The sequence below is a fragment of the Convolutriloba macropyga genome, chromosome 13 (genome assembly GCF_964194025.1).
Source record: "Convolutriloba macropyga chromosome 13, txConMacr16.3, whole genome shotgun sequence".
Lineage (NCBI taxonomy): Eukaryota > Metazoa > Xenacoelomorpha > Acoela > Convolutidae > Convolutriloba > Convolutriloba macropyga.
Window position 1 is genome coordinate 12,479,736 of NC_134480.1, and position 17,222 is coordinate 12,496,957.

The window sequence follows — 17,222 nt, forward strand, 5'->3', positions numbered from 1 at the left end:
GGTTCTTGCAGTGACTAATTCTTAAAGTAAAGCAGAAAACCATTTCAATGTTCAATTAGAGTTGGCTATGAGTGACTGAATGGATGAAAACTTATTTCACGGGCTATTGCTCTATAATCTTTAATGTTCGATTGCAAATTTGTTGTGTTAAGGACAGCCGAAATTTCGTAATTTGAAGATATTCAAGTAACTTCTTAAATCTTTTAATTTTTATTTGTTCTTCACGTTTTCATCTGGAGATTTGGGTTTGATTTTTTCATTCAAAGGTTTGTTGTCGCCCCAGTAGAAAAACTTGAGAAATGTTGGTCTCAAACCTGCTGAGTTGTTTGTGCTGACTGAAGTATAATTGGTTCCTCCCAGGGGAGGATTAAACATGGTAATTTGTTACTAAACAGACGTTGACCTGTGGCGCAATTGGCTAGAGTATTGGGCTGTTAACGGAAAGGTTAGTGATTCAAGCCCACCCAGGAGCGGAAAATTTTAAGCAGATGATCTTTTTGTTTATCACTAGGATGCATAGCAATTAACTTCATCGTTACTAAAAAATGCAAAATCACGGATTATGCTTGTTTCCTTGTCAAACTTTAAAACAATTCCAAAAAACAATTTCAACGTTTAAAGTGCTTGTTATTTTTATATTCAAATAGACTGAAATTTCAAGTATGACGAGATTTGGCCTTCTGTGGTATATTGGATCTCACTTTACAGAATTTGATTGAATAAATCGCTATGCTTTCTTTTTTTGAGAATGTTTTCCACCCTTTACTGCTCTTAAGTCTATGATGTTTATGCGTTTTTCACTTGGTGTTAAAAATGTGTCCTTAAGTACAACTGGGAGTTGAACTCGATGCCGCAACCTAAAGCATTAATCAAACCACTTTGTTATTTTTTGGTCTTTGTTCTCTCTCTATGAATTTATCTGGTCGTCTGGGTTTGTTTTTTAAATTGTTTTTTAACAGTATTGTGATAATGGTTTCAAGACTACTTTTGTGCATGGTTTTTATTACATTTTGCTTTTCTTAAAAGTATTATAATTGATCTGCTTTTACCAGCTGCCGGATATTAATTCTGTTTTGTGAAATGCTTGCTAAAGACAGTAACAAGAATGACAAGAAGTGTTTTTGCGGTTGACTGATAAAACTCTCAGTGGAATAGTGCACAGTTTTTTTATTGGTACAGGTGTCTAGTTTTGATTGCTCATCAGTTGTTTGGGGCTTTTAGGTGTTGCTTCAGCAACTTTTTTTTAATTGGTAAGGTGGATTTTTGTCCTTGTTTTTAGTGAGAATGCAATATAAAGATGACATGCTTTGAATAAGGCAAAGGGTGAATCAATTGGACAAGATGGCTGAGAGTTGGGAATTGGCGATCCTTCCTGTCATAGACGCTTCTTCTGATTTAAAATTTTGTCCTTTTTTTCTCAGCCTGTGCTGCTCTCTAAAGAACTGTTGCGCATAGATGATTTATGGATTCCAAAACATGAATACTGCATGCGATTGCTATTGCTATGCAACTGATCAAGATGATTGACGGTTATCGTATTTTCATTCCCTCACAGGCTGAGAGCGTAAACATTGTCTGTGGAAAATTGTCTGTGGAAAAGTAGTTTTATCGGCTAAATAATTGCGCTAATTTTAGCATTAGTTTTCATTTGAAGAGTTTTGTTTGTAACAGATAACTAAGTTGGAGATATTTGGTTGCAATTCCTTGGTTACAGTATAATTGACCAATTGCAGAGGAGGATGGAGCCAACATAACTTATAGCAGAGGAGACAAGAGCAGCTCTTTTAGGGCATTCGGATGGCCTTTTCGCCTGATAACCAAAAGATTGTTGGTTCACATTCTTTCGGTTTCAGCAGTCAGCAGACGACGAAGTTAAGCCTGCGGTCTTACTTGTATACCAAGTACGTTGTAAATCAGATAACGTCCTCGATACCAGAAAATTCGAGAAGTCTTGGATCCGGCGCTGGTAGAATTAATAAATCCGGTCTTGGATAAATCAACGCGCTGGTAGAATTGATTGTAGTTTGTACGTTTGAGCAGGCTCCTCAATTTTTAACATAGCAATGCCAATTGAATTATGCGATTTGTTAGAACTTACTTTGCAGATTTCATGTTCAACTACTATTTATTTTTTTCTCATCTTAAAATTTGTCGCTCTGACATAAAAAAGAAAGAATTAATTTCTCCAATGAAAAAAAACTATGTACGAATTACCGCAGAATATCATTTTGCATTGGAGAGGACAGACAACAAGGTTATACACACCATATTTGTCAGTCTACCCCCAGCATGCATTATAAACAAGTCTTTGCTTGAAAATTTTTCCTTGTCATGGTTTAATATTGTCGGAATAATTAGCCACAAATTAGGTTTGTGCCATGTAACGAACTGAATGTGTTTTTGAGTTTTTTTCCTAATATTGGTTCTGGAATATGCATAAGACGCATCAGTCTAACCGTTTAGCCTTTATTAGTTGTTTTAATTCACTAAAGGAAGTTTTTGAGAATTTCTTTTTTGGATTAGCCAATCCTCTGCGTGGTTTTGCCAAAATTAGCCAGTGCATTTGGCTGCAAAAGAAAAAGTCGGTGGTTCCGTCACACTATACAGCGGAAAAACAGGTTCCCGGGATTTCTCTATTTGGGTGAATAATCAGATCAAGCATTTGTTGACCCCGCGTGTTGAAACTTTACAAACCTTCAAAATACGGCTGTTTCTTAGCCTACTAAATAGGCTTTCAGTCTCAGTGCGAGTGTTCAAATGGTTTTATTTTTCTTTGATTTCTAGGATGTATTTTTAGATTTCAAAGCTGCTCCGTCTTGAATGCAATGTTGGGTCTTAATTTAAATTATCCTGTTCAATTTCTTGTATCATTAGTTTTTATTTGAAGGTTTTTTTTTCCATAGGCAGAGCCAAATTTTTTAGGAATAGATGCTTTTAAATCTATCGACTGCAGCTTTTATTAAACTGCGGTTTAACTAATGAGTGTTTTCTTTGAGTATCAGCACCCCTCTTTGCAAATCAGTCACACTCATTTTTTGCAATGGTGTCAAAGCCAGCTCTTTTAGCTCAATGGGCTATCGCGTTTGGCTAGTAATCGAAAGTTGAAGTTTAAATCCCACGCATGCGCAGAAGAAATATAGCATGAAAATCTCTTTGTATATCAAATAAATAAGTTTAAAGTTTTGTTACTAAAAAATTGACAAACTCGTGGGTTTTGGTTTTGTCCTATAGTAGTTTTTGAGACCAATTAAACGATTCGTTGTTTGAAGTGATAGTGATTTGAGCGTTCAAATGGGTTGAACTTTTGATATAACCATGACAATTGGTCTTGTCGTTGGATCTTATTTTGCAGAAATCAATGCTGTGGTATTGATTTTCATACTTTTTGTCAAACAATATTTGTACAAAATTTATTTATAACATGCATTTTAACGATGTTTTCCTTGAACGTTTTGCGATGTCAGCATTAATTTTTTGTGCATAATTGGCCATGAATGAACTTCATGCCATAAAACGATTTGATTGCAGTCGTTCATGATTTTCGTTTTTTAACGCCATCGACTGTTGTTTGCTTTAGAGGGATCAGTCTAACCTTTTGGCACTTTTTGCCCTTTTTAAACAATTATTCACAAGACAACAATTTTGCCATTATCGGTTCTAACTATATTTGGAAAACTATATTTGGAAAATAACTACATTAGTTATTTTTTTTTCCAATCCCAAGCTGTATGTAGTTGTTGCAAAATAAGCTACCGAGTTTGAACCATAAGCAGGAGCGGATGAATTGATTTTTTGGATTATTTTTATTTGGGTGAATCAATCAGTTCACGATCCTGCTATTTGAAAAAATGCGAACTTAAAATATGGTTGTTTTCAAAGCCTACTTTTCAATCCCATTAAACTATTGGTTTTAGGTGTTTAAATGTTTGCATGTTCTTTGAATTGCAATATGCAATTTTAGATTTAGATGTCCAGGCAGCTCCATATTTAATGCGATACTGGTTCTAAGTCTTAAGGAAAATTGTGCTCTCAATCTTCTATTTTCTCTCCAGGAGCTCAGTTTATTCGCAATTTTGTTATGCATATAGAGTAAAAGTTTTCAATTGAATGGTTTTCAATATCAAAGTGAAAGTTCATTGCTCTTAATTGGACTTTTACGGGTTTTTCACCACCAAAATAATTGCATGCGACGTTCATCTGCTGATCGTAATGAACTTTTTGCTCCAGTTAGTTCGCTTAGAAGTTAAGAGGCTCCGATTTCAATTTGTGCTTTATTTAAAAGAGAAGCAATTGTGAAGCAAAACTTCTGCTTGAGCGTTTTTTCCAGAATGTTTAATTGTTCTCAAACGAAGTTTGTACCAATTATATTATTCCTGTTGGTCTTTTCTAATGCAATTTTTTCCTTGACCGAATTTTCGTCTGACCCATTTGACTTTTCATCCTCAAAAACGGGATAAACAGATAGCGCCCAGCGGGCACTAAGTTCTCTTAGAGCCCTTCAGCTCAATAGTCTCCAAGGAGACTTATACTTATGGTGTGAAGAGCGGTTCTTAGAGTTTGACCTCTCGTCACCCCCCCTCACTTTACCGCTAATCCCCACCCCTGCTCATCGTTCAGGCCGTCACCCCGTGCAGGTTGTGGACCCCCCCTCCCACCGCACCCTGCTGTTGCCCCCCCCCCCCCGCGCTGCGCTCACCTCAAGCTTCTTCAATTAAGCTAAAACTAGCCTCACTAAACCGTGGCTGGCAACTGACGAAGCCACCGCTCGCCAATAGTTTGAGAGCAATTCGCCCGACGTTAGTCGGTTACGTTTTTTCGCTCGCCGGGGTGATTTGAAACAAAAGAAGCAGGATAAGGGGCAAATATGAGGGCCTTATGTTTGTATATATCTCTCTAAGCCATAAGTTTGCTTTTGTTGAAGCTGCATAGAAAGCCTAACTTTATGCTGCTTTTCTTTCCGCTCACCAAGTGCCCCTGTCTTTCCCAGGCTTAAGTTAGCTACAATCAAAATAGATACAATCAAAATAGCTACAATCAAAATAGCTACAATCAAAATAGCTACAATCAAAATAGATACAATCAAAATAGCTACAATCAAAATAGCTACAATCAAAATAGCTACAATCAAAATAGCTACAATCAAAATAGATACAATCAAAATAGCTACAATCAAAATAGCTACAATCAAAATAGCTACAATCAAATTAGATACAATCAAAATAGCTACAATCAAAATAGCTACAATCAAAATAGATACAATCAAAATAGCTACAATCAAAATAGCTACAATCAAAATAGCTACAATCAAAATAGCTACAACTCTAAGCAGAATTGTACTTAGAATGCTAAGTTTTCCTTCGTGTTTTCTCTGGAGTCCTCTGACTATTCTTGTTATCTCGCATCTGACCAATTTTTCTATTTTGGAACATCAACGAGAGTTTTGGTGGGTTTTTACCTCCCAATCATCTGTCCAATTCTTCATTTCCAAGTGCTTCTGGCATTTCCAGGCTTAAGCTAGCTACAATCAAAAGCATGCCTTGGCATATCCTTCGAGCAATTCCTCCGACGTTAGTCGGTTGTATTTGGAATTGGAATCTAATCACCTATGTGAGTTTTTTGTCATAGCAGCTTAGCGGTGCTGTTTGGTTTTTGTTTCAATTGAAGAATTCCATATGTTCTGGGGGTGCTGTTTTTTCTAACAAGCCAAAGAGAAGTTCTGGCAATCTCTTTTTTAGTTGATAGAGTGGGATGGCTTGGAGTCCTCTGGCTATTTTTAGTTTCTCATTTCCAACCTTTTTTTTTGAAGTCAAGGAAAAGACAAATCGGAGTTGTGATTTGTTTAGTCGATCCGCAGCAGTAAAGATTGTAAAAGATAAATAGCGGTTAAAAGGTGAATCAGAAAAAAGAAAATGTTTGCGCTTGTTTCGGTTTTTGTGAGAGTTCAGGTTTGATTATTGTGTTGATACGTTTTTGATTTCTGTTTTTCTCCTAACCTAATTCTCATCAAGAATTTCATTCAAGCAAGATAGTTATGTTGATATGTTAAAATTGTTGAAAACTTAGATGTTCGAAATTGAGCGGTTAAATTGTTTTTCTGACTCTGACCCCATTTTTTTCCGAAAAGATACCAGTGAATTGCTGATATTTGCTCGTTTTTGTTTCTTTTTCTCTTTTCTTCTTTGCTACAAAATAAAGGATATTAAAGGATATTTTGGCTACTAGTCAAGGATTCTTTTCACTCTAACACCAATTGTTTCCAAAAAGATCAGTATCGTTTTAATATTTGTTTGTTTTTGCTTTTCTTCAACCTTTTTAATGAGTTTAATCAGTGAAATGTCGAGTAAGTTTCTGCCCGGTAACAGCTGAAATGATCCTCTTATTCTGGTTGGGCAATCTTCGAGCAGTTACCTTGGCATCAACATTTACAGGCAGCACCTTAGTATATAGCAGTCTTAATTTCTGATTGCGTGCAATTCAAATCACTCATAACGTCAGACGTGAAAAGTTGCTCAAGAAGTGATAACAAAAGAATGTTTCAGAAGAAAACTGACCATTTAATCTATTTTGATTTGCAAGTTTATTCACTAAAAAAATTGAATTTTGAGATAAAGTGGAGATGCGGGGCATCGATCCCCGTACCTCTCGCATGCTAAGCGAGCGCTCTACCATCTGAGCTACATCCCCTCGATTGGGTATTCTTTTCCCGGTGCCGATTTCAGGTCCAGTTTTCTACTATTAATATACTTTAGATTAATTGAAGTGATTTGGTTATGGATTTCCTCTCAACTGTTTGATCAAATCATCAACCGTAGCCCCTAATTAAAACAATAATTTTAGACAAAGAAATCCAACTTGCTCTCATTTTAGTTATAAGATAACGCTATGCATTTCTTTCTTCCTTAAAATGCAGAAATTGTTAATTTTGTATGTATTTCTTAATTTTTTGAAAAATATCGTCTCCAATAGTTTTTCCAGGTCCGTAAAACGCGAAGCTCGCATTGTCGTTATTGTTCAATTTCTTTCTAGAAATTATTTGTGTGAAGGTCTTATAGTGAAGAGTATTTACTTCTACCGATTTTAGTATATGCCTTGTTGTGGAAATGTTTCTTTATTTATACGATTGGTCAGTGCTTCTATTATTCGTCTCAATTCAAGAAATAATATATCAAGTTTGTAAAATTTTGAAATTGTTAAAAAGATTTGAATTTTTTGCCTCTTTATCAAGGATCATTTTTGTTGATATCTCACACTCTCACTTATGTTGAAATCAAATTAAAATTTTTGTTGAAATCTCACACTCACTTTTTTTGAAAACCAATTGAAATTGCTCTCCTACCAATTTTAAAGCAATTGCTACAGTTTTACGCGTGTCGTTTAAATGCAGAATTTTTTCTTCAACGTTTTTAATAGCCGCCCTCAGCTTCTCAGCGATCTATTGAAGCGCTCCTTTTTTTTACAATTAAAGAATTTCTATTGTACCGGAGCGCTGCCTTTTTTGAAAGATCTGTTCACAAATTTTCGTGATTTGTGAATTCACATAGGAGTGGTGATTTTGGTCACGGTGAAATATGAAGTGGGGCGAAAAAGGGGGTGGTTTTGTGCTGTGAACTATTTTCTCTCCAATTTCAAATTAGAGTTAGAAAATGGTGTTTGAAAATAGTTGCATTCGTCACTCATTCTGCTCTCAGCGCTTTTAAACTGCAGTTGCTCAGTAAGGCAATTTTACATGAACAGAGTCAGAATCCAATAAGAAATCAAAATTATAAACAGGATAAACCCCTAAAGCCGCAATTTAAGATGCCCGCTACTTAAACTTTGTTTTTGTAAGTCATTGTCATCATCTCTAATGCTTAGTAGTATTGATACTAGCCCGTGTAAAATCTCATTAAAGAGCAGGAGTATTTCTAACAGCAAAATGAAGTCAACTTGAAAAATAGTTTTTTACATCAATCATTTTCCATTTTTTCGGAGTTATGGGAATTAGTGGCGTTTTAATTTTGGTTTGTTTTTGCTTCTCATCTACCTTTTTAGTGAGTTTAATTAGTGAATTGTCGAGTAATTTTCTGTCCGGTAACAGCTGAAATGATCCTCTTATTCTGGTTGGGCAATCTGCGAGCAGTTACGTTGGAATCAACATTTACACGCATCACCTTAGTATATAGCAGTATTAAATTCTGATTGCGTGCAATTCAAATCACTCATAACGTCAGACGTGAAAAGTTACTCGAGAAGTGATAACAAAAGAATGTTCCTGAAGAAAACTGTCCATTTAATCTATTTTGATTTCCAAGTTTATTCACTAAATGAAACTGAATTTTGAGATAAAATTGAGATGCGGGACATCGATCCCCGTACCTCTCGCACGCAAAGCGAGCGCTCTACCATCTGAGCTACATCCCCTGCATTTGGTATTGTCTCCCCGGTGCTAATTTCAGGTCCAGTTTTCTACTATTAATATACTTTAGACTAACTGAAGTGATTTGGTTATAGATTTCCTCTCAATTTTTTGATCGACTATGAATTGCTTTCTTCCTCAAAATGCAGAAATTATTAATTTTGTATGTGTTTCTTTTAATTTTTTTTGAAAATTATTGTCTTGAATAGATTTTCCAGGTCCGTAAAACGCGAAATTCTTGTTGTCTTTAACGTTGAGTTTCTTTCTAGAAAATATTTGCGTGAAGGTCTTATAGTGAAGAGTATTTACTTCTACCGATCTTAGTATATGCCTTGCTGAGGAAATGTTTCTTTAATTGGATCTATTCTGTTTCGGCCCCCCAGTTTAGTGGGAATAACTCCTTTATGACTTCCCTACGCACGTGCTATTTTCTTACTTATTAACGTGTCGCATAACAACAAATATTTTGTAACTGGGGTCATACAAAACACTGGGGGTGAAACAGAATAGATTCCTTTGTTTATACGATTGGTCAGTGCTTTTAATATTCTTCTCAATTCAAGAAATAATATATCAAGTTTGTAAATGTTTGAAATTGTTTAAAAATATCAGAATTTTTTTGCTTTTTCTCAGGGATCATTTTTGTTGAAATCTCACACTCACTTTTTTTGAAAACCAATTTAAACTACTCTCCTACCAAGTTTAAAGCAATTGCTTCAGTTTTACGCGTGTCGTTTTAATGCAGATTTTTTGCTTCAACGTTTTTAATAGCCGCCCTCAGCTTCTCAGCAATCTATTGAAGCGCTCGTTTTTTTTTACAATTAAAGAATTTCTATTGTACTGGAGCGCTGCCTTTTTGAAAGATTTGTTTACAAATTTTCTTGATTTTTGAAGTCACATAGGATTGGTGATTTTGGTCATGGTGAAACCGGAAGTGGAGCGAAAAATGGGGTGGTTTTAAGCTGTGAATTATTTTCTCTCCAATTTCAAACTAGAGTGAGAAAATGGTGTTTGAAAATAGTTGCATTTGTCGCTCGTTCTGCTCTCAGCGCTTTTAAACTGCAGTTGCTCAGTAAGGCGATTTTACATGAACAGAGTCAGTATCCAAAAGGAAATCAAAGTTATAAACAGGATAAACCCTTAAAACCGCAGTTTAAGATGCCCGCTACTTAAACTTTGTTTTTGTAAGTCATAGTCATCATCTCTAATGCTTACTGGTATTGATACTAGCCCGTGTAAAATCTCATTAAAGAGCCGGAGTATTTCTAACAGCAAAATGAAGTCAAACTGGTTCAAACTTTAAAAATAGTTTTTTACATTAATCATTTTCCATTTTTTCGGAGTTATGGGAATCAGTGGCGTTTTAATTTTGGTTTGTTTTTGCTTCTCTTCGACCTTTTTAGTGAGTTTAGTTAGTTAAATGTCGAGTAAGTTTCTGTCCGGTAGCAGCTGAAATGATCCTCTTATACTGGGTGGACAATCTGAGAGCAGTTACGTTGGCATCAACATTTACACGCATCACCTTAGTTTATAGCAGTCTTAATTGCTGATTGCGCGCAATTCAAATCAATCATAACGTCAGACGTGAAAATTTACTCGAGAAGTGATAACAAAAGAATGTTCCTGAAGAAAACTCCATTTAATCTATTTTGATTTCCAAGTTTATTCACTAAATGAAACTGAATTTTGAGATGCGGGGCATCGATCCCCGTACCTCTCGCTTGCTAAGCGAGCGCTCTACCGTCTGAGCTACATCCCCTGGATTTGGTATTGTTTTCCCGGTGTCGTTTTCAGGTCCAGTTTTCTACTATTAATATACTTTAGATTAACTGAAGTGATTTGGTTATGGATTTCGTCTCAATTATTTGATCGACTCATCAAACGTAACCCCTAATTAAAACAATTATTTCATACAAAGATATCAAATTTGCTCTCATTTTATTTATTAGATAATGCTATGCATTTCTTTCTTCCTCAAAATGCAGAAATTGTTAATTTTGTATGTATTTCTTTTAATTTTTTTTGAAAAATATTGTCTCCAATAGCTTTTCTAGGTCCCTAAAACGCGAAGTTCGCATTGTCTCTATTGTTCAATTTCTTTCTAGAAATTGCTTGTGTGAAGGTCTTATAGTGAAGAGCATTTACTTCTACCGATCTTAGTATATGCCTTGTTGAGGAAATGTTTCTTTATTTATACGATTGGTCAGTGCTTCTAATATTCTTTTCAATTCAAGAATTAATATATCAAGTTTGTAAATAATTGAAATTGTTAAAAAAAAGTCAGAATTTTTTTTGCTTTTTATCAAGGATCATTTTTGTTGAAATCTCACACTCTCACTTATGCTGAAATCCAATTTAAATTTTTGTTGAAATCTCACACTCTCACTTTTTTGAAAACCAATCTAAATTGCTCTCCTACCAAGTTTAAAGCGTGTCGTTTTAATGCAGAATTTTTGCTTCAACGTTTTTAATAGCCGCCCTCAGCTTCTCAGCAATCTATTGAAGCGCTCCTTTTTTTTCAATTGAAGAATTTCTATTGTACTGGAGCGCTGCCTTTTTTGAAAGATTTGTTCAGAAATTTTCATGATTTTTGAAGTCACATAGGAGTGGTGATTTTGGTCATGGTGAAACAGGAAGTGGAGCGAAAAATGGGGTGGTTTTAAGCTGTGAATTATTTTCTCTCCAATTTCAAACTAGAGTGAGAAAATGGTGTTTGAAAATAGTTGCATTTGTCGCTCGTTCTGCTCTCAGCGCTTTTAAACTGCAGTTGCTCAGTAAGGCAATTTTACATGAACAGAGTCAGTATCCAAAAAGAAATCAAAATTATAAACAGGATAAACCCTTAAATCCGCTTTTTAAGATGCCCGCTACTTGAACTTTGTTTTTGTAAGTCTTAGTCATCACATCTCTAATGCTTACTGATATTGATACTAGCCCGTGTAAAATCTCATTAAAGAGCAGGAGTAGTTCTAACAGCAAAATGAAGTCAAATTACTTCAAACTTTAAAAATAGTTTATTACATCAATCATTTTCCATTTTTTCGGAGTTATGGGAATCAGTGGCGTTTTAATTTTGGTTTGTTTTTGCTTCTCATCTACCTTTTTAGTGAGTTTAATTAGTGAATTGTCGAGTAATTTTCTGTCCGGTAACAGCTGAAATGATCCTCTTATTCTGGTTGGACAATCTTCGAGCAGTTACCTTGGCATCAACATTTACACGCATCACCTTAGTATATAGCAGTCTTAATTTCTGATTGCTTTCAATTCAAACCACTCATAACGTCAGACTTGAAAAGTTACTCGAGAAGTGATAAAAAGGAATGTCCCAAAAGAAAACGGTGCATTTAATCTATTTTGATTTCCAGGTTTATTCACTGAAAAAAAAAATTAATTTTGAGATAAAGTGGAGATGCGGAGCATCGATCCCCGTACCTCTCGCATGCTAAGCGAGCGCTCAACAATCTGAGCTACATCCCCTCGATTTGGTACTGTTTCTCCGGTGCCAATTTCAGGTCCAGTTTTCTACTATTAATATACTTTAGACTAACTGAAGTGATTTGGTTATAGATTTTCTCTCAATTATTTGATCGACTATGAATTGCTTTCTTCCCCAAAATGCAGAAACTATTAATTTTGTATGTGTTTCTTTTTATTTTTTTGAAAAATATTGTCTTGAATAGATTTTCCAGGTCCGTAAAACGCGAATTTCTTGTTGTCTTTAATGTTGAATTTCTTTCTAGAAAATTTTTTGTGAACGTCTTATAGTGAAGAGTATTTACTTCTACCGATCTTAGTATATGCCTTGCTGAGTAAATGTTTCTTTAATTGTATCTATTCTGTTTCAGCCCCCCAGTTTAGTGAGAATAACTCCTTTTTGACTTCCCTACACATGTGCTATTTTCTTACACAGTAACGTGCTACAACACAAATTTTTTGAAACTGGGGGTCATACAAAACACGGGGGGTGAACAGAGTAGATTCCTTTGTTTATACGATTGATCAGTGCTTCTAATATTCTTCTGAGCCATAAGTTTGCTTTTATTGAAGCTGCATAGAAAGCCTAAGTTTATGCTGCTTTTCTTTCCGCTCACCAAGTGCCCCTGTCTTTCCCAGGCTTAAGTCAGCTACAATCAAAATAGCTAGAATCAAAATAGTTGCAATCAAAATAGCTACAATTAAAATATCTAAACAATTGTACTTAGAAAGTTAAGTTTTCCTTCGTGTTTTCTCTGGAGTCCTCTGACTATTCTTGTTATCTCACATCTGACCAATTTTTCTATTTTGAACATCAACGAGAATTTTGGTGGGTTTTTACCTCCCAATCGTCTGCCCAATTCATCATTTCCAAGTGCTTCTAGCATTTGCAGGCTTAAGCAAGCTACAATCAAAAGCATGCCTTGGCATATCCTTCGAGCAATTCCTCCGACGTTAGTCGGTTGTATTTGGAATTGGAATCTAATCGCCAATGTGAGTTTTTTGTCATAGCAGCTTAGCGGTGCTGTTTGGTTTTTGTTTCAATTGAAAGAATTCCATATGTTCTGGGGGTGCTGTTTTTTCTAACAAGCCAAAGAGAAGTTCTGGCAATCTCTTTTTTAGTTGATAGAGTGGGATGGCTTGGAGTCCTCTGGCTATTTTTAGTTTCTCATTTCCAACCTTTTTTTTGAAGTCAAGGAAAAGACAAATCGGAGTTGTGATTTGTTTAGTCGATCCGCAGCAGTACAAAATTTCTTTTTCTTTGCTACTAAATAAATGAACACAAAATAAGCACCCCAACACAAAGACAAAGTTCTAATTAGATATAAATATATGTGTTTAAAGGTCTAGTTAGTCTTCTATTAAAGGATAATTTGTTTTCATCGAATATTTTGGCTACTAGTCAAAGATTCTTTTCACTCTAACACCAATTTTTTCCAAAAAGATCAGTACCCTTTTAATATTTGTTTGTTTTTGATTTTCTTCAACCTTTTTAATGAGTTTAATTTGTGAAATGTCGAATAAGTTTCTGTCCGGTAACAGCTGAAATGATCCTCTTATTCTGGTTGGGCAATCTTCGAGCAGTTACCTTGGCATCAACATTTACACCCAGCACCTTAGTATATAGCAGTGATCACAAAAGAATGTTCGTCCCAGGAGAAAACTGTCCATTTAATCTATTTTGATTTTCAAGTTTATTCATTAAAAATTGAATTTTGAGATAAAGTGGAGATGCGGGGCATCGATCCCCGTACCTCTCGCATGCTAAGCGAGCGCTCTACAATCTGAGCTACATCCCCTCGATTTGGTATTGTTTTCCCGGTGCCGATTTCAGGTCCAGTTTTCTACTATTAATATACTTTAGATTAATTGAGGTGATTTGGTTATGGATTTCCTCTCAATTGTTTGATCAAATCATCAACCGTAGCCCGTAATTAAAACAATAATTTTAGACATAGAAATCCAATTTGCTCTCATTTTAGTTATAAGATAACGCTATGCATTTCTTTCTTCCTTAAAATGCAGAAATTGTTAATTTTGTATTTCTTAATTTTTTGAAAAACATCGTCTCCAATAGTTTTTCCAGGTCCGTAAAACGCGAAGCTCGCATTGTCGTTATTGTTCAATTTCTTTCTAGAAAATATTTGTGTGAAGGTCTTATAGTGAAGAGTATTTACTTCTACCGATTTAAGTATATGCCTTGTTGTGGAAATGTTTCTTTATTTATACGATTGGTCAGTGCTTCTATTATTCTTCTCAATTCAAGAAATAATATATCAAGTTTGTAAAATTTTGAAATTGTTAAAAAGATTTGAATTTTTTGCCTCTTTATCAAGGATAAATTTTGTTGATATCTCACACTCTCACTTATGTTGAAATCAAATTAAAATTTTTGTTGAAATCTCACACTCACTTTTTTTGAAAACCAATTTAAATTGCTCTCCTACCAATTTTAAAGCAATTGCTACAGTTTTACGCGTGTCGCTTTAATGCAGAATTTTTGCTTCAACGTTTTTAATAGCCGCCCTCAGCTTCTCAGCAATCTATTGAAGCGCTCCTTTTTTTACAATTAAAGAATTTCTATTGTACTGGAGCGCTGCCTTTTTTGAAAGATCTGTTCACAAATTTTCATGATTTGTGAATTAACATAGGAGTGGTGTTTTTGGTCACGGTGAAATAGGAAGTGGGCCAAAAAAGGGGGTGGTTTTGTGCTGTGAATTATTTTCTCTCCAATTTCAAATTAGAGTGAGAAAATGTTGTTTGAAAATAGTTGCATTCGTCACTCATTCTGCTCTCAGCGCTTTTAAACTGCAGTTGCTCAGTAAAGCATTTTTACATGAACAGATTCAGTATCCAAAAATAAATCAAAATTATAAACAGGATAAACCCTTAGAGCCGCAATTTAAGATGCCCGCTACTTAAACTTTGTTTTTGTAAGTCATAGTCATCATCTCTAATGCTTACTGGTATTGATACTAGCCCGTTTAAAATCTCATTGAAGAGCAGGAGTATTTCTAACAGCAAAATGAAGTCAAAATGGTTCAAACTTTAAAAATAGTTTTTTACATCAATCATTTTCCATTTTTTCGGAGTTATGGGAATCAGTGGCGTTTTAATTTTGGTTTGTTTTTGCTTCTCATCTACCTTTTTAGTGAGTTTAATTAGTGAATTGTCGAGTAATTTTCTGTCCGGTAACAGCTGAAATGATCCTCTTATTCTGGTTGGACAATCTTCGAGCAGTTACCTTGGCATCAACATTTACACGCATCACCTTAGTATATAGCAGTCTTAATTTCTGACTGCGTGCAATTCAAATCACTCATAACGTCAGACGTGAAAAGTTACTCTAGAAGTAATAACAAAAGAATGTTCCTGAAGAAAACTGTCCATTTAATCTATTTTGATTTCCAAGTTTATTCACTAAATGAAACTGAATTTTGAGATAAAGTGGAGATGCGGGGCATCGATCCCCGTACCTCTCGCACGCAAAGCGAGCGCTCTACCATCTGAGCTACATCCCCTCGATTTAGTATTGTCTCCCCGGTGCTAATTTCCGGTCCAGTTTTCTACTATTAATATACTTTAGACTAACTGAAGTGATTTGGTTATGGATTTGCTCTCAATTATTTGATCGACTATGAATTGCTTTCTTCCTCAAAATGCAGAAATTATTAATTTTGTATGTGTTTCTTTTAATTTTTTTGAAAAATATTGTCTTGAATAGATTTTCCAGGTCCCTAAAACGCGAAATTCTTGTTGTCTTTATTGTTGAATTTTTTTCTAGAAAATATTTGTGTGAAGGTCTTATAGTGAAGAGTTTTTACTTCTACCAATCTTAGTATATGCCTTGCTGAGGAAATGTTTCTTTAATTGGATCTATTTTGTTTCGGCCCCCCAGTTTAGTGAGAATAACTCCTTTATGACTTCCCTACGCACGTGCTATTTTCTTACATAGTAACGTGCTACATAACAACAAATATTTTGTAACTGGGGTCATACAAAACACTGGGGGTGAAACAGAATAGATTCCTTTGTTTATAAGATTGGTCAGTGCTTCTAATATTCTTCTCATTTCAAGAAATAAAAAATCAAGTTTGTAAATGTTTGAAATTGTTTAAAAAAATTAGAATTTTTTTGCTTTTTCTCAGGGATCATTTTTGTTGAAATCTCACACTCTCACTTATGCTGAAATCAAATTAAAATTTTTGTTGAAATCTCGCACTCACTTTTTTTGAAAACCAATTTTAATTACTCTCCTACCAAGTTTAAAGCAATTGCTACAGTTTTACGCGTGTCGTTTTAATGCAGAATTTTGGCTTCAACGTTTTTAATAGCCGCCCTCAGCTTCTCAGCAATCTATTGAAGCGCTCGTTTTTTCACAATTAAAGAATTTCTATTGTACTGGATTGCTGCCTTTTTTGAAAGATTTGTTCACAAATTTTTAAGATTTTTGAAGTCACATAGGAGTGGTGATTTTGGTCATGGTGAAACAGGAAGTGGAGCGAAAAATGGGGTGGTTTTAGGCTGTGAATTATTTTCTCTCCACCTTTAAACTAGAGTGAGAAAATGGTGTTTGAAAATAGTTGCATTTGTCGCTCGTTCTGCTCTCAGCGCTTTTAAACTGCAGTTGCTCAGTAAGGCAATTTTACATGAACAGAGTCAGTATCCAAAAGGAAATCAAAATCATAAACAGGATAAACCTTTAAAACCGCAATTTAAGATGCCCGCTACTTAAACTTTGTTTTTGTAAGTCATAGTCATCATCTCTAATGCTTACTGGTATTGATACTAGCCCGTGTAAAATCTCATTAAAGAGCCGGAGTTTTTCTAACAGCAAAATGAAGTCAAACTGGTTCAAACTTTAAAAATAGTTTTTTACATCAATCGTTTTCCAATTTTTCGGAGTTATGGGAATCAGTGGCGTTTTAATTTTGGTTTGTTTTTGCTTCTCTTCTACCTTTTTAGTGAGTTTAATTAGTTAAATGTCGAGTAAGTTTCTGTCCGGTAACAGCTGAAATGATCCTTATATTCTGGGTGGACAATCTGCGAGCAGTTACGTTGGCATCAACATTTACACGCATCACCTTAGTATATAGCAGTCTTAATTGCGGATTGCGCGCAATTCAAATCACTCATAACGTCAGACGTAAAAATTTACTCGAGAAGTGATAACAAAGGAATGTTCCTGAAGAAAACTGTCCATTTAATCTATTTTGATTTCCAAGTTTATTCACTAAATGAAACTGAATTTTGAGATAATGTGGAGTTGCGGGGCATCGATCCCCGTACCTCTCGCATGCTAAGCGAGCGCTCTACCATCTGAGCTACATCCCCTCGAATTGGTAGTGTTTCT

General features: G+C 35.1%; 1 protein-coding gene and 2 non-coding genes across 3 annotated transcripts in view; 1 reads left to right on the top strand and 2 right to left on the bottom strand.

The window, feature by feature from the left end:
- Positions 1-17,222, top strand: part of LOC142351596 (xaa-Pro aminopeptidase ApepP-like) — a 702,879-nt gene that overhangs the window by 505,659 nt on the left and 179,998 nt on the right. The gene's annotated exons all lie outside the window — the stretch shown is intronic.
- Positions 6,612-6,684, bottom strand: Trnaa-agc (transfer RNA alanine (anticodon AGC)). Its single transcript has one exon. It is a non-coding gene; the product is annotated as a tRNA-Ala (tRNA).
- Positions 15,318-15,390, bottom strand: Trnaa-ugc (transfer RNA alanine (anticodon UGC)). Its single transcript has one exon. It is a non-coding gene; the product is annotated as a tRNA-Ala (tRNA).